We start from the raw sequence: 17057 nt of genomic DNA on the forward strand, positions 1-17057 counted from the left end.
CTCAAGGGGGCACTACATATTTTTTCCTTTTTTTTTTTTTTTTTAACTTTTTTTTCTTTTTTAAATCAACTGTATGGAAAAAAAAATTAAAAAAAAAAAATACAATAAAAGAACATTTCAAAGAGACCATAACAAGGGAGTAAGAAAAAGACAACTAACCTAAGATAACTGCTTTACTTCCAACCTGTTAGGATAAATTTTTAAAGAGGCCTAGCAAATCCTTGCAAAATAGCTCTTCTAAATCAGAAAAAAAAGGGGAATCAGAATTATCACGCACTTATGCTTACTTTTTGGTTATTCAGTTTTTATATAGGTAGATTTATATCTGAATATGCATAAAGTTGACTGTAGGTGAACTATATGTTTAGAGTGTGGAACTTTGGAATTTATTATATAATCAGACATTTATACCTGTCATGGCTTAGAACTGTACATGATCCAGAAAAACATGTTCTTAAAGTTATTACATTCCTGTGAGTGTGAACTCATGGTAAGTAGGACCATCTGATGAGGCTACTTCAGTTAAGGTGTGACCATTTCAATCAGGATGGGTCTTAATCCTCTTATTGGAATCCTTTATAAGAGAATGAAATTCAGACAAAGAGGGAGAAAGAAGCAAGAAGCTGAAATCAATGAAACCTGGATGAAGGGAGAGACTAGCAGATGCCACCATGTGCCCTGCCATGTGACAGAGGAGCCAAGGATCACTGGCAGCTGTTCTTTGGGAAGAAAGCATCACCTTGAGGGTGTTTTTATTTGGACATTTTCCCAGCTTCAAAACCATGAGTGAATAAATTCCCATTCTTTAACCTGTCCCATTTCACAGGATTTGCTTTGAGCAGCCTAAGAAAGTAAAACAACACCCATTTTATGGAGTAGAAAGCTCATTGGACTGGAAATTAGGAATCTGCATTCTAGACTTACTTCTGCAGCTAGTATATAATGTGATTATTAGTGAATAACTGTTAATGAGGACATTAGACTAAGTGGTTCTAAATTTCATTTAAATTTTAGCCTTTTATAACCTCTAATATGGGTGCTACACATCAGAATTCTACCACCTGAGATTCATTCATTTGCTTTACTTTCATGTTAACCTGATAGATGCAGCTCTCTCATCTATATTACAGTGTCTTATATATACTGTCTTGGTAATAAAACATATGAGGGCCAGGTATGCTAGTATTACTCATTCAAGATGAGGGTAGGGAAAACTCATAGCACAAAGGCAAGGTGAGTGTCTCAAATGCAAACATTGCCCCCTTAACTTGATCAAATATTTGGTCATTTGGTAGGATTAAACTCTCTTTTGCCATTTCTCTGATCTGTCAAGATGGTTCTGAGATCTTCTCACACTCTCTAAATTGCTAGAGACATTACAGATTGTGTGGGTGCCTGAAAAACATGGTAATTTAGCAACTGACTTCAGTGAAATTTCAATTAGACTTGAAATTTCCTCCTTAAGTAAGAACTTGAAAATCACATGGGTTATTGATCTTGATTTTCTCTCTCTTTGGAACGATTAGGCTCTAATATGAATATTTAAGTGTACCTGTGAATTTGCTTTATTTTCAAATAGATTTCAAAATGACAGAAAATTTAAAATATACTAGACAGTTGAGTGATGCTATAAAGAATACTCAGGAGATACTGGAATGAATAAAGCTTCAAATGCAATTATTTACATGAAAGATGAGCTTGAGCTTTAAGCACATCCTTTAGTAAGAGAAAAATCTGTAAGATTAAAAAAATAAAAGGAAATTAAAAAAAAGAAAGAAAGAAAAGCATACTAGGACATCTGTTGGCAAGAGTCCTGAAGTCCGGATGGTGTCACAGGGCTGCCCTGACCGAGCTTCTTCATTGATGTCTGGGTGAAACTGAACAGTTCAAGGTCTCACATGATGCTGTCTCTTTGTATTTCATTCAAGCAAACCAATACAGTCAAAAAATAAAATAGCTTGGGGAGGGGAGAGGATGGCTCCTTTCCTTAAAGTAAAGGCTGACTTCCTGTGGGCTAACAGTAAAATGATTTTTCAATTTAATTTATGTTGTGTAATTAATGTTTCCACCTTCAATATACAGGAAATAGGAGATAGTCATTGCTCAATTCTTAGTAATTACATTTAAAAATGATGACTATTGGACTAAAGCAGATAAGTTAAGGGTGGTAGAGACTAAATTTTAAGCGGCACTGAGCAAATAGACCCTAGTGATAAAAACCACAGAAAAAATGTCTTAGCTTGTAAAATCTTGCTCCATTTTTTTTTTCTTTCCCACTGACACCATTTCAGCTTTACATCTTTCCTTTACTTGGCAGTCTAATTAGAGTTGGTTTCTTCTTTAAGTCATATTTGTCAAATCACAGCTAAGGGTAAATTGAAAACAAAATTCTTGTACTTTCACAATGCTTACTTCTCTCTGAGCTATCAAAATAAGCTGTCTTCTAGGTTATTAACCCTCAAAATAGTCTTGGTACTTCTGTGTTCTCTTTTCCAATGGGGATAACTGACAAATGGTAGGAAATTCTATCATCCTGGCACTTTACCTCATCTTTGGCACAATTTCCTGATAGAGCTCACCTGCTAAGACTTCATTCTAATCTTTTAAACTGATATTTATATTTTACAATCCAATGGATTCAAACATGCTGAGAAATAGGCATCCTGGAATGAAATTGTCCTGCACAGAACTAGAGTGGTGTAAATGTCTCTCTGGAGTCTGGGACGGGGTAGGAGGAAGGCCTGAGAGAAACAGATCTTCCTTCTAAACTAAGAAGAATTCCTCATTTGTTTTATCCTCTCATAGTGAATACAGACTTGGAAATATTTTTAAATCCTTTCAGGAATGAGACAGAAAGGAAGGCTGGCAGGTAAGCAGATACAGAGAATATTCCCTCACTTGTAGTAGTTCTGACTAGATAATTTCTTCATATATGAGACACAGCTAGATCTGCTGCTGCACATAATTTTAGACCAGTTTGGAGCTTGGTAAATATCAGGGTCACTCAGCATTGGAGATTAGTAGTCACATTAACTACTATTGCACAGAACTTGACCGACATCCATCATTGGGCCACCATGGCCTGCCATGGACTTATGGACCAACACAGAGCAAAATGACTGAAATGAACCAAGGGTCAAACATTTGGGCAAGCAATATAGAATCTCCTCATTACAGATTGGGTTGCTAAAGAGGTATTTGCCAAAGTGGTCATCATGATCGGAAACTCCTAAAATTGGCAGATAGACCCCACATCAGTAGATGGAGAGACTGGCTCCTCTGTGGTTCTCTCATCTGTTAAGTGCTTTTTATTGTTGGTCTCTTAAGATGGAAGTGACTGCAGTTCCAGAATGAAGGAGAGGACACATGGCACTTCTTTTTGGGGGAAGATGTTCTGCAAGTAAAGTGTCATGTTAGGACCTGGCATGTTTCCCCTTCCTCTCAGATGCCACTTCTCCTATTACCTTTGTTCAGCTGGCTCTTCTGCGTCTCCTCTGACCTTGAGGGATGTGAGCAGAGGATGTGTGAATTCTCCTGGGACATCTCACTTGGACTCCAGCACAGATGCTCCTTCTGACTGGCTTCTGCCCTCTGTCTCTTGCCCTTGTTTTTGCAGACCACATACAGTGTTACACTTACACTAATGTTATGATGTCAAGCTTCATGTAGGGCCCAGAGGGTTTGTTCAGGGCATCCCCTGTGCCTGCTGGCTCGATTATTTTCTCTAAGGATTAAATTCCCAGCAGCCCCTGTAGATATCATGAAGATCTTTGAGTGAAACTCAGATAGGCTGTCAGTGATCCCCTGGACAGTAAAGACCATGGGCAAGAAGCATAATGTATTCTGCATTCCAGAAATTCTTTACCTGGTAGATTTCTCCCAACACACAAGTCCCTCTGTAGCATTAAGTAAGATGCTTAGGGAGGCACATTAATTCAGACCACTCGGGAGGCATCGAGGGCATTGCCGCTTCCAGTAACAGAGTCAGCATGGACAGATGGGAGGCATTTGTGGACTTGCAACAATAAAGCTGGCAGTGTTACCCTGGAGACCTGGAAATGCTGAATGATTTTCTCTAAGCAGCCAAACTAGTTATAGGGCGTGACTTAGCCTTAGGGAATGTGGGTTTATTGTGATATTAGAAAGAAACAATAATGTCCTCTCTGCCTGAGCTGCCTCATCAATAAATCAAGGGTGAAAATACTGTCCTTTCCTTCAGTGACAGTCTGAGTGCAGTCAGGAAAACAAGCAAACAAACAAACAAATAAATAAATAAATAAAATAAAAAACACCCAGCTAACCCCAGTACATGGAAATGCATTGTCCAATCAGCAAACCCTGCAAACCCATCCCACTACCACCATGGTTGACCCTGTCAGAGCACCCCATCATTTCAGCTTCCATTGAATGCTATTAATATTTCTATTGAGTACTATACAATACCATTTCTGCCTCTATTACATATTAAAGACAATTTATGAAGTATATGTAAGGTACAGAGAATCATGATACAATGAACTGTTGCGTATCCACCTAATTTTAGGAAAAGAACCTCGGCATTATCCCTGAAGCCTCCTGTGTGCCCCGTCCCGACCCACCTCTCTTCCTCCTGACTCAGATGAAACTGCTCCCCCGGCTTTGGAGTTTATCCTTCCCTTGATTTTCTTTTTGGGTTACCACATGTTGTCATAGTAAACCATTTAATTGTTTGCCTTTTGTGTGTTTTTCAGCTTTATATAAATGAAATAACACTGTATACTTCATATTGAATTACAAGAATAAACATTATCTACAGAATAAAAACATTGGGCAGAGCAAATTGTTACAGAAATATTTGAGTTTTTCCAAATTCTACAAATATAAGAATGGGCCAAGAGCCATAAATACTAAAAAATATTTTTTTAAAAAACAACCAAAAAGAAAAAAAACCTTGGAGAATTCTTAATCCTTTCATTCTCACTGTTGCTATAGACTTCACAAGCGTATATTATTCTCTGATATTGAATTTCTGCTTCAAGTATACCCAGTAGCCCCCATTAGTAGATAACTGCAACTATTACAAATAATCAAGCTTTTCTTTAACTCTATATCTTAAAAGAAAAAAAAAAAAAACTGTGGCACAGTAAGCAAATTGACAATTCCCCTTTCCTTTAATTAGATTCCAACATTTTCCCCATGTAGCAATACAATAGGCACCATGATGAAGAAATTCTAATTGCAATTCTAGTTTCTGATTTCACTGAGGATCAACTGTCAAATCTTTGCTGAAAGCACAGAATAATTCAAATTAGAGGGGTCTAAAAAGATTAGGAAGAACTCCAGAAGTACCAGTAGGACTTGTTAATTGGGCTGGGATATAGCAGATGGAAGACAACACAGACCAGTACAAAGCCCAAGGCTAGCCCTTGGAAAGAGTGACTTCCCTGGCAACTCTGATGGGTCAGTAGTTAGTTGCTGGCTGTTCATCAGCTGTTCACCCTTGAGGATTTCTGATCAAAATGTATGATGATATTAATAAGATATCCATTATCAGATGTAAAAATAATTCCATACTTTTAGAACATTTTCCATTTCCTCCCTACCATAACCCAGCCAAACATAAAACTCCTTGGGGACTGTTTGTACATAATTGGTATCTTATTTTCATATTTTGGCCATTGAGACATCTCCTCAACTTTCACCATCACACAGCTGGATACTCTTCTAAGCACTAGTTACTAAAAAATGATTCTACAAATTTAAACTTGGTGGAGCAAAATATGACCATATATTCTTTGAGATTACAGTCAAGTTTAGATATTACATTTGCAGATTTAAAATTGTAATTAAAATATAATATAGATTGTGTAGTGATATTTATGGAAATCATCAACTCTAGAGTGGGAACAATGTCTCCAGTATCCCCCAGAATGTTTTTAGAGTGTGTATATAGAGAGAATATTATTATATATTTTTATTTCAGGTGCTATGTAACTGTTTAGCTGTTCAATACATTATACATTTTACACAACTTTCTTCATATTTCCAGAGTGTCCCAGCTGGAAGCCAAATGCATATATTTCTTGCAACTATATTCAGAGAGATTCATACCTATTGTTGGGGGCAATTAGCAACCTCTGCAAAAGAAAAAAAAAATCCCATATTTTCTGCAGCATAATGCCTCAAGACTAATTAGAATATTCCTTATTATAGCTGCTTTACTAGCTACTTGGTGAAATTTATAACCGACGTTAAGTGTATTACTTTGGACTTGCACATGTGTTTGCTGTGCTGAGCTCACCATTACCTGACTAGAATAATCGGATGGGGAAATTTACAAATGCAGTAGACAGTAGGATTAAAACCCACTCAAGTTAACATCTCCTAAAAGAGTGTATTGCCCAAAAGGAGACTTGAATCTTTTTGGCAGAACAAAATCCTTTTTAATGGCCGCCTGAATATCATAAAATTTTATTAATGAATAGTGGAAACCATGTACAAAATCCAATCGAAACTTTACTTGGAGAAATGGAAGTGAAGATATTTTTTTTTCAATTCATTGTGCTATTACAAATCCTCTTTCACAGATTCTAAAACTAAAGGTTTGATTTCTATGAATGGGGGAATTTTAAGAGCCGCTACTGCAATAACTGTGGAATGATCCGGTGAGATATTGCCCTTTGTGAATTGTTTCTCTCCTGAAGCCTTATAGGTTAACATAGTTAAAACCTGATCCTGGGATGTGCAGGCCTGACCCACTTGGTCTTGGGGTATGAAGTGAAAACTAAGAATGATTCTGGATCACCTTTGACATGTCCTGAGGTTCACTTGGATTGTAAAGTTGGTCTGAAGTATGAGATTAAACTGACTTTCTCCACAGCTCCCAAATCAATCAATCAAAGTGTATGGAACATAGGATTCATCCAGGGTTACCTTGATAATCATACTTCACTGTTCTAAAGAGCATCTTCTTGGGTTTAGTCAAACCTTGCCCTCCCTTGGGCTGCCCCTCTAATCCGTTTCCAGTGGACTTTGCAAGACTGGAAGTCACATCTCTCATGGTAAAAGTACTGTCAGAGAAAATAATCCAATGAATCAGATCTTGTTTATGTAAAAAGAAGAGAGTACAATTAAATTATATTTTAAAGGTACAAAGGTTTTAGTTGAGGTGAGCACTCATCTTTGTGAAGATTTAGAGACTATTTCATATTATAAGGTTAAAAGACTATTTTTGAGTGTGAATCTATTCCACATTCTTAAAATGGTTTGTAGCCCTAGATCTCTTGATTTGACACTGGTCTATAAAGTGTTATTGAGGTTGGGAGTGTGTGTAAGGTGACTTGTGATTAAATAGCATAATCACTGCCATTTTAGGCTTAGCAAAATTCAAGAGCTCTAAAAGCTGAAGACCCAAGTTGAGCGTTTCAGCTACATGAAGATTAATTCTCAATTTCTGTTGTATAAGAGACATGAATCTGTCAATACTTTTAGTCTATTAGCCCTGAGAACACTATGAAATCTTTTTTTCCTTTTTTTTAAATGTGTGGAATACATAACCAAAATGAACATATTTATCTACAAAATGAAAATATGGAACTGAATCAGTATTTCTCAAACTTGCTTGATTAGGATGTTTGTTAAAAATACAGGTTCTCTGGCCCATCCGCTAAGATTCTGATTCAATAATTTGGAATGGAGATAAAATCTTTTTAATTCCCTGGCAATTGTTTTCATTTGACAAGTATGGAAATAAGGAATGGGATGAGCTCTATAAATTCTTCCATTTGTAATATTCCATGAATCCATAATTATTGTCCATACAGGATGCTGACCGAAAAACATCATTCTTGACTGGTAAACAGATTGACATAAAAAAAATTTTGGTAGAGTGGATTTGAGAGAAAAAAAGATTAAAAAAATCCAGATAGCAGGGGAAGCCTAAAAGTGTTACATATATTTTATTGGCTAAACTTTCCACCCAGTTACTATGACAACCTTCACATACCCTGTAATGTGGAGAAAATTAGATATTAACCTGGATGGGCCTTTGGAGAAAGAAAGAACTTTCAGACAGAAATGCTGATTTAGGCTATTTTGTGGACCACACGCGTAATGTTCTAATTCGTTCTTATAGTGGTGAGCCTAACTGAGATCTAAAATCACTTGCTTTTCTCATGAGGAGTCATGTGAAAACACCGTGAGAGAAAATTAGGGCTAGAGTGAGATTTCTTAGTCCAGAGTCCCTTGGGTTAGTTACTGCTCTCAGTTTTCATCAAAGCCTTAGTAACATGTTAGAAAACTTGAGGAACAGGGAATATTGCCTCTGCTCAGAGGATGTGTTTTGACATTAACGGTGCAGGACAGGGTTGTGGTAGATTGCAAATATTTATACAACAATTTGGTTTTGACCTGCATGTTGAGTTTTTGGTGAGCTTCAGGTACTGATTTGTAGAGTCATTATTTTCACATGTGAAATCTTGCTGGCCTTTGGCAAGATGATTAGGTTTTTAAATTAGGGAATGGAGCAGTTTTAAGCATCAGTCTTGCCGAGTTTTAGAGGTAAAAGAGGTGGGAGGGCGCCTGGTCCAAACTTTGTATTTCAATGTGAGGAAATCAAAGACTAGAGAATGTAAATAACTTTCCCCAAGTGCAAAGACTGGCAGACACTTCATTACAAATGCAGTGCTCATTATACTACTCAAGCTGCTTCCCACTTTATTCTCCCTACACAGAATCCTTTTTAGGATTTTTGTACACTAAGAAATATACAGTCTGAAAAAACAAATCCACATTTTCTCTTTACTTTATGCAGTGAGCCACCATTTGCCGTTCGGGGTTGGTAGAGGCCCACGGGCTTCAAGCTCTGCCCCTGCTTTGCTAGGTCAGAAAGTCCTACCCGTTCTGTCATGAGGCAAATGACACAGCGTAACAACTCTAAGAAAGAGCTGTCACCTAGGACAAATCAGCAAGGCTCTAAATACATTAGAATCAGTCAGAGAGCCATATACACATTTTGATCTAATTTCCAAAAGTATTTGCTTTCACATATCCCTTTACAAAAAGGATGCCCCTGTTTTCTCTTATCATAGAAAATGAGAAACCCTCATTCATTAGAATTAAAATGAGAAAGAGTGGTTTTTGAGGGGGCCACTCACAATTCGACTATAATGATGAGAATACCAAACAAGTTTTTGCAGAAAATGGTAGTTAAACAAATGTAAAAAAGGTAACGAATTAAATAGTCGGGAAAGAGGAGAGGTTTAGAAGAGGGCCCCTATATTGTTTTGAGTAATAAAGTAAGGGGAAGTATTTGCTTCTGCTCTGGCTGTCTGAGAGACACAGAGTTGAGCCCCTAGAACTCAGGAAAATGAGAAGGGAGAATGAGTCCCAACAGCACAGTTGGGTCCAAGGAAAAGATGGTTGCCTGTGAAGGATTTCTTTTTTTTTTTTTTTAGGTTTCCTTTTGGATTCATTTTTTTTTTTTAATTCAGTTTTACTGAAATATATTCACATACCATACAATCATCCAGGGTATACAATCAACTGTTCACAGGACGATCATATAATTATGCATTCATCACCACAATCTATTTCTGAACATTTTCCTTACATCAGAAAGAATCAGAACAAGAATAAAAAATAAAAGTAAAAAAAGAACACCCAAACCATCCCCCTCCATCTCACCCTATTTGTGTTTTAGTTTTTGTCCCCACTTTTCTACCCATCCATCCACACACTAGACAAAGGGAGTGTGATCCACAGGGCCTTGTGAAGGATTTCTTGTACCTTGATAGCTGATGCCACCAGGTTGAGAGGAGTGTGGTCTTCTCCTTTCCCCAACATGGCATGTGCTCATCTATTGATATCGGTGTACTCTGAAAAGGGGGTGTCATCTGGCAAAAATGTTTACTTTGGTTCTGTGTTCAAGGCTCCCATTAGACCGGATATTGTGAACTTTGTTCACACCAACTTGTGCAAAAACGGCAGACAGCCCTATGCTGTCAGTGAGTTAAGGAGGTCAAGCCCTGGGACACTGGCAGAGCTGTGGCTTGAATTCCCAGAGTTTGAGGTGGTGGGATTCACTGATCTGGCCAGGGTGCTTTTGGAAACACATGATGCAGAGGTTGCATGCTTGCACCAACCAAAACACAGAGTCGATGGCATCGGAGAGTAAACACAACACAGAAGTGATATACCATTTGCTCTGTGCTGGCTGCCTCCTCCTTACCAGCACTGGACATGTCTAAAGGTCATTGTATTGAGGAAGTTCCTGAACTTCCTTTGGTGGGTGAAGAGAAGGTTGAAGGCTACAAGAAGACCAAGGAGGCTTTTTTGCTTCTTAGGAAACTTAAGGCCTGGAATGATATCAAAAAGGTCTATGCCTCTTAGCGATTGAGAGCTGGCAGGGGCAAAGTGGAAACTGTCATTGCATACAGTGCAGGGGACCATGCTTCCTCTATAATGAGGACAATGGTACCATCAGGCCTTCAGAAACATCTCTGGAATTACTCTGCCTTATGTAAGCAAGCTGAACATTTTGAAACTTGCTCCTTGTGGGCACGTGAGCATTTGGACTGAAAGCGCTTTCTGTGAGTTAGATGACCTGTATGGCACTTGGTGCAAAGCTACCTCCCTCAAGAGTAACTACAACCTTCCCATGCACAAGATGATGAATACAGACCTTAGCAGAATCTTGAAAAGCCCAGAGATCCAAAGAGCCCTCTGAGCACCAAGAAGAAGATTCATTGCAGAATTCTAAAGAAGAACCCACTGAAAAACCTGAGAATCATGTTGAAACTAGACCCATATGCCAGGCTAAGAATCACAAACTCTGGATGGATAAAGCTGCAGCAGCACTAGAGGCCAAATCAGATGAGAAGGGGGTTCCAGGCACAGAAGCCACAGAAGCAGAAGCTTTTGGTGGTAAAGAAGGCTGCAGCCACCAAGAAAACAGCAGAAAAGAAACCTACCACGTGAGAAAAGAAGCCTGCTGCTTAAGTTGCTTATTCCTTAAAAGTCAAATCATTTTGGACTGCTTATTTTGAATAAAGAGCAGATCAAAAAGGCAGTGAAAAAAGAAAAAAAAAAAACTATCACATGTTTTAATATAATTATATAAGTTGGGTTACAGTGTTCATGTTTGGGGCCAAGTAATGCAGAAAAAAACCAACCACAACAGGTGTGGTAACAACATGTTCAATGGTGAGTGTTCACAGTTTGGAATGGAGAGAGAGTTGACCTTTAGAAGAACCTAGGTCCTTCCCTCATAGTCCCGGGAATTACTGAGAATACTGGGAACAAATTTGGATTTCCTACTGTAACGTGTCATGGAGGATTGCAGGACTTTATTCAGATATTAATGGAAAGGGTGACCTTTTCCCAAAGGCTGGAAACTTTGGAGACACTATGGCTCCAGTGTCATGAATAAATTCTTGCACTGAAGGTGTGTATACATCACACTGTGTTTTCTCTGATTGAGGCTGGGAGATAAGGGAGGGGGACAGTAGTTGAAGAAACATGCCTAGTTGATATGGAGGCTAGAACTTCCAGATAAACTGATTTATCTGTGAGGATGAACTCTAACGCTCCTTGTTTTCTGGAATTTTCCATTCTACATCTAGCTAGGTCTCCAGGGATCAGTGCCCAGGCTATAATAAAGTAATTCCTTACATTTTAAAGGTCTATGTATAGACTGATTTATGTGGGTGACTCATAAGCAGAGAGGTGTGGAATAGTCCATTTGGCAAAATTGTACCCTCAAGGCTACAGCCTAAAAAGCACCACTTTCTATACCTGGGTATTGCTATAGTCAGGACACTGTAGAGTGCAGTATCCCTTTATTTGGCTAAATCTTAGATTTCTGTTATAAAAGCATCTCATTAAAGTTGACTCCTGTGGCTGTTCCTTTCTTTACCACAAATGCAATTTTAATGTTGGAGAGTTTCCTGCTTGGGAGGAACATTCATAAAATTCCAGAAGGCAGAATTTCTGGAATTTCCAACTCAAAAATTAAATTAAAAATGTATACGAAAGAAGGAGGATTTACAGAGGGTTGGTATAAAAAGAATCATGTATGGATTTTAAAGGAAGTACTCAGGACATAAAATCCCAACAGACATCATGGGGTGGCTTCAATGGCCACAAATCAGAAAAAGGATGCTCTGAGCCTGCACCTACTGAGTCCACCCAGGCATCACACTCAAGAGAGATGGTACAGTTGTGTGTTAATTTCACAATGCAAAGTGAAGTGTTGTTCATCACCTCATCTTCCCCAACTCGTTGGCAGCCTGAGTGCATTGTTACCTAGTGTGTCACTGGGCATTTTACTCCCAAATCAGGCAAATATCTTCCATCCAGACACGATGAAGCACCCAAGGGGAAACAGAAATAAGAAGAAACATAGAGATTCATCATAACAAAACAACAGATGAATATTTAAACTAATTTCAGTATGACCAATGAGCTGCATAAACTGTATCATTAATCACTCTGGCATATATGAGCATGCTATCTGGGCTAAAAATTATGCCATTAAAATTCCATAAAACTCAGTCACCGTGCATCTCTTTCTGCTGAACATGGTTAATGTTGATTATTCCCAAGTTGATAATGTATTTTGTGCATTAGTTATAAGACTTTTGTCTCCTCTCATCACCTTTCAATAGGAAAACAATGGGTTTCTCTATAATGGGAATGGGTTAACTTTGAAGCAACTCTGGAGCTGAAATTTAATTCTGAGTGACTTCTCTCAGTTTTCTAAAATCATTATAATTATTTTGGCAGTGCTGTGTGATGATGATGATGGTAGTGATGTAGAGTGCTACAAGGGTACCCAGAAGAAGTAAGTGAACACAATATCCCAAGCTATTACTGCCTGTGGGATATTTAATGGTGCAGCACAGACGGTGTCATTGTGCCACATGCTTCAGGGGAACCTGTTTAAGTCTCAGATGTTGAGCCTGAAGAATCTCTTTGCAACAATAGGGCTTTTAAAAGTCTGTTCCCATCATCATTCCTTCCATAACACTGATGATCTGGCAGAAGCATGGCTGTGAAAGAGACTGCAGACCCAGGGACTTGGGTGAGAGAGACGAGAGCATTAGGCAGTCACTCACAGCTAATTTTAAAAGATAACACTCACTTTTAAGTAGAGAAGGAGAAGGAGGAGGTGGAGTAGGAGGAGGAGAAGGAAGAGGAAGAGGGGGAGAATGAGAAGGAGAAGCAGCAGCAACACCAGTACAGCCCCAGACAGAAACAGCATGGAGCACGCCGGTGGGACTCAAGTGTTACCATGTATTGTGACAACAGAGGCAGTGAAGAAACTAGAGTAGACCTACCATGTCTGATTCCATTCCCCACCTTTACCCCATCCCTCAACCCTGTCCAGTCTTGGAACCAACACCTGGGTCTTTGGGGAAGATTTTCCTGACTTCCCAGGTCTGTGTCAGGGGCCCTTGTCTGTGATCCTCCATGTCTGTTCCCCAACTACACTGTAAGCCCTCTGAGGACACACAGAGACTTTCTAACTCACTACCATTTCCCCAGGGGCTAGCTCACTGATATGCAGAGATACTCAAAAATATTTGTTTAGTTGGATTAAAATGTGGCCCTTGGTTATTCACAATGTGTTTCCTCCTGCCACTGGCCTCCTGGAAGCTGCCTCCCCCCTTTTAGGACTCAGCTTTATGGGGTACCACTTCTAAAAAGCCTTGTCTGATGCCTCACGTCTCAGAAAGACTAACCATGATCTTCTTGGGGCTACTGTTACTGGCTTCCAGCATAGCACATCTCACATTTAATTTTGCTTATTTGTTTAAAACCATCAAAACCATCAATTCCTTCTAAACAACAAGTGCCTTTAAGGCAAAGAGCGTATCTTATTGTTTTGATTTTTTTTGGTCCCTAACAACTAGCAGACTCACTGGCACATAACGGGTGTTTCATCTATGTTTGATAAATTTCATTGAGTTGACATGCAGGAGACCAAGTCTAAAATAAATCATCCTGCCTTGATTCTGAAACTACTTATCCAAACATCTTGGAATTATTTTCTTTCTGGCTTTATTCTGTGAGATAATACAGAAGAAAGAGAAATAAAAAAAGAGATCACTGAAATGTAGATGCATTTCTGCTTAACGTGGACACAAAGTTGAGCAGAATAAATGCAAGAAATTTTCAACAATTAGTTCAATGATCAATGTTCTCAGTGCAGAATGCAGGTGGCACCTGGTTCTCAGGAGTTGCCTAAGATTTGCCCCCATTTTAGTATTTGATCTTTCCAGTTTTTCTTTAATTATGGTAGCATTCAGTCATGCTGGGCTTCTTTTCACACTCACCTTAGGAGACAAACATTGTGTGTTACAAGAAACTAGTTTAAAGAAAAGTAACTAAAGGTGTTTATTGCAAAAAAAAAAAAAAAAAAAAAAATACAGTTGCTGTAGCTTAAGCCAGATTCTGTGATTTTAAGGAAAATAATAAATACATTGAAAGAAAAAAATATTGTTTTACTGAAACTGTAGGGTACAAAATCATAAAACTCACATCTTCCTTGTTTACTTAGTCCCTCCAAGGTAAAATAAATATGTGAATAAAATTAACAAATGCCTTTAACTGTAATTCCTGAAAAAAAAATAATATGTATCCTCATCAAAGATTGTCAATAGAGAGCAGATATGATAGTGAAGTTCCAAGGTCCAGTCATTTATCTTCACAAATAGTAATGTGTACTTTTATTTTGTCCTTTGATATATTTTGGGGGAAAATATGACTGGTAGTCTACACAAATATATAGTAAACTTGAAAATGTAGTTAATCTGAGACTAGTGATAAAAATAAGACGAATTGCTTTGCTTTTCCTTGCTTTGGAAATGAAGCAGGTCATAATCGTGAGTATGCACCCAGGACAGGGTAGAGAACTTTCTTTTCTTTTCATCTTTTCAGCATGCTGGGTGCTAGTGAAAGTCTAAAGAAGAATGAAAGTAGCCCCTGCCTTCGAGGAGCATGTGATTCAGCACGGAAGGCAGACCTACTGCTAATGATAACATAACTCTCAACTACACAAATGCTAAAGATGCACGCAATGGCCTTTGGATTTTGATTGCTCAGAGAAGTAAAAATACTTTGAATGAGCGGGATCATAATTAGACCTCGAAGAATTGTAAGATTTCAATAGGTAAGAAGAAGAAACAGCATTCCATACCTGCAAGTAGAAATGTTTCAGGCCTGTTGGAGGTATAATTAGGTGATCCAGGTCCTGGGCCCCCAAAAAGAGAGAATTCCTAGAATGACACTGGGAGGTGCACTCCCTGAGGAGTCCAGGCACAGAGGCTGTGGTTGATTTAGGGCCACATTAACAGGGATTTGAATGTCATGCCAAAGAAAAGGCCTTGGCAATTCTTTCAAAAACTATTTTCACACCAATAAAAGATCAATCAATGCACTGAAATACATTTTTAAATCTAAGTTGCTGCAAATGGCATTATCGTGAGGGAAAGGAAAGGAGGAGAGCTGAGAGAGGAACAGACACATGCCATTAAATTAATGATAAAAATTTCAAACAATAATTTCATAAAACCACACAGTTGGAAGAGACTTTGAGTTCACTGACCTTCAAATTTCTGTGAGCTATGGACCAATTTAGAGGAAAAAGGATACTGCGACCTACTTCTCTCAACTTTCAGTGCAGGAACAAAATTAAACAAACAAACAAATACAACTCCATTAGTTGCAAGCCCAGTCTCTGGCAAAGCATGAATGAAGTTCTGTCTGATATTGTTTTGTTGTGTGGGTCAGGTGATTTTCATGCCAAAAATGAAAGTATGTGTCAAAAGTTCACATGACAAAGGTGTAGGTTGGAAACCACCTTAGAAGATGTTCCTGGATACCAGTAGCCCTTGATCTTGGTCACTGTCCCCTACAGAGTAACAAGATGCCACAGCTTTCCTATTCCAGTGTAACCTCAATGGTGGATGTAGTCTCAAATATAACTTAAATTGTTCAAGCCCTCACATTTTCTCATTTTCCATTTTGTTCCTTATTTACTATAATTTTAGTTCATTGTGAGTTTTTTTCCCTAGCTGTTAGTACTTGGTTCTTGAAATGTTTTTGAAAATTCAACGAACAAAATGTTTATATTTACTGTTATCATTTAGAAATGAATTTTCTGCCCCCTAGCACAGATAATCACTTGATTCTATCTTACAGCCATAAATACTGCAAATAAATAAACTGATATTAAGAAATTAGGGAAACTTGACCATTTATATCATCAGCTCATATTTACAGAGTCCTTATAAAGTAGGACTTACTACTTTATAATAGCAGCAGTTCCAGTTAGGACTTGGGTCCCTGGTAGATATTCATAAAGCCAAAGGGATTAGATGTGAGACTGGTGTCAGAAACTGCAGGTCCCAATCATGTTATTTTTCTCAATATGATGAAAACCACAGTTTCTAGGGAGCAGCCAGAGCCCCTGTGATGTTCTGAGAGAGTTCTCAGATCGGTGTGCATTTGTGAATGTTTTTCCCTTTCTAACTTTGCAGGGAGTTTTAATAGGAAACTTATGTGTCTTACAAAATCTTCAACAGGAAGATTAAATTTGATGTTAACCAAAACCAAAACCAAAACCAAAAAGCTTGGGCACCTAGAATTGTGGGTAGCAGACCTTATTTTGACCACACATTCTTTTACCTGAACTAGAACAAGATTTTTCACAAATATGATGTGTCTCTGGAAGGGGGTCAAAATGGCTACAATTTATGTTTTCACTAGAGTATACAATACCACTATCAGTTTCTAAACCACTCTAACGTAGATGGAAATCTCTCCTTAACCTCTACAGTGGAAGGTCCTGGCAACATGCTTTCCTGATTGAGTAGTGTCACAAAGGTTTTAGAATCTAAACCAGAACATGCATACAGAATAGATTTCAGCCAAGTTTTATGATTTGTGGAACCAACCTAAGATTTCATCTAAATTCATATTATAAATATCTTTTAATATTACATATTCAGTTCCTATCTTAACATAAGCAGCTTTTTTACGTTAATAGATGACAGCATTTTAACAACTCCAAGGCC

At 38.2% G+C, this 17057-nt stretch overlaps 1 protein-coding gene and 1 pseudogene across 1 annotated transcript in view; one reads left to right on the forward strand and one right to left on the reverse strand.

Moving 5' to 3' along the window:
* The window catches only part of CNTNAP2 (contactin associated protein 2), a 2391149-nt gene that overhangs the window by 403508 nt on the left and 1970584 nt on the right, over positions 1–17057 (reverse strand). The gene's annotated exons all lie outside the window — the stretch shown is intronic.
* On the forward strand, positions 9821–10977 carry LOC119533956 (annotated as a pseudogene).

This window comes from Choloepus didactylus, chromosome 5 (assembly GCF_015220235.1).
Source record: "Choloepus didactylus isolate mChoDid1 chromosome 5, mChoDid1.pri, whole genome shotgun sequence".
Taxonomy (NCBI): Eukaryota; Metazoa; Chordata; class Mammalia; order Pilosa; family Megalonychidae; genus Choloepus; species Choloepus didactylus.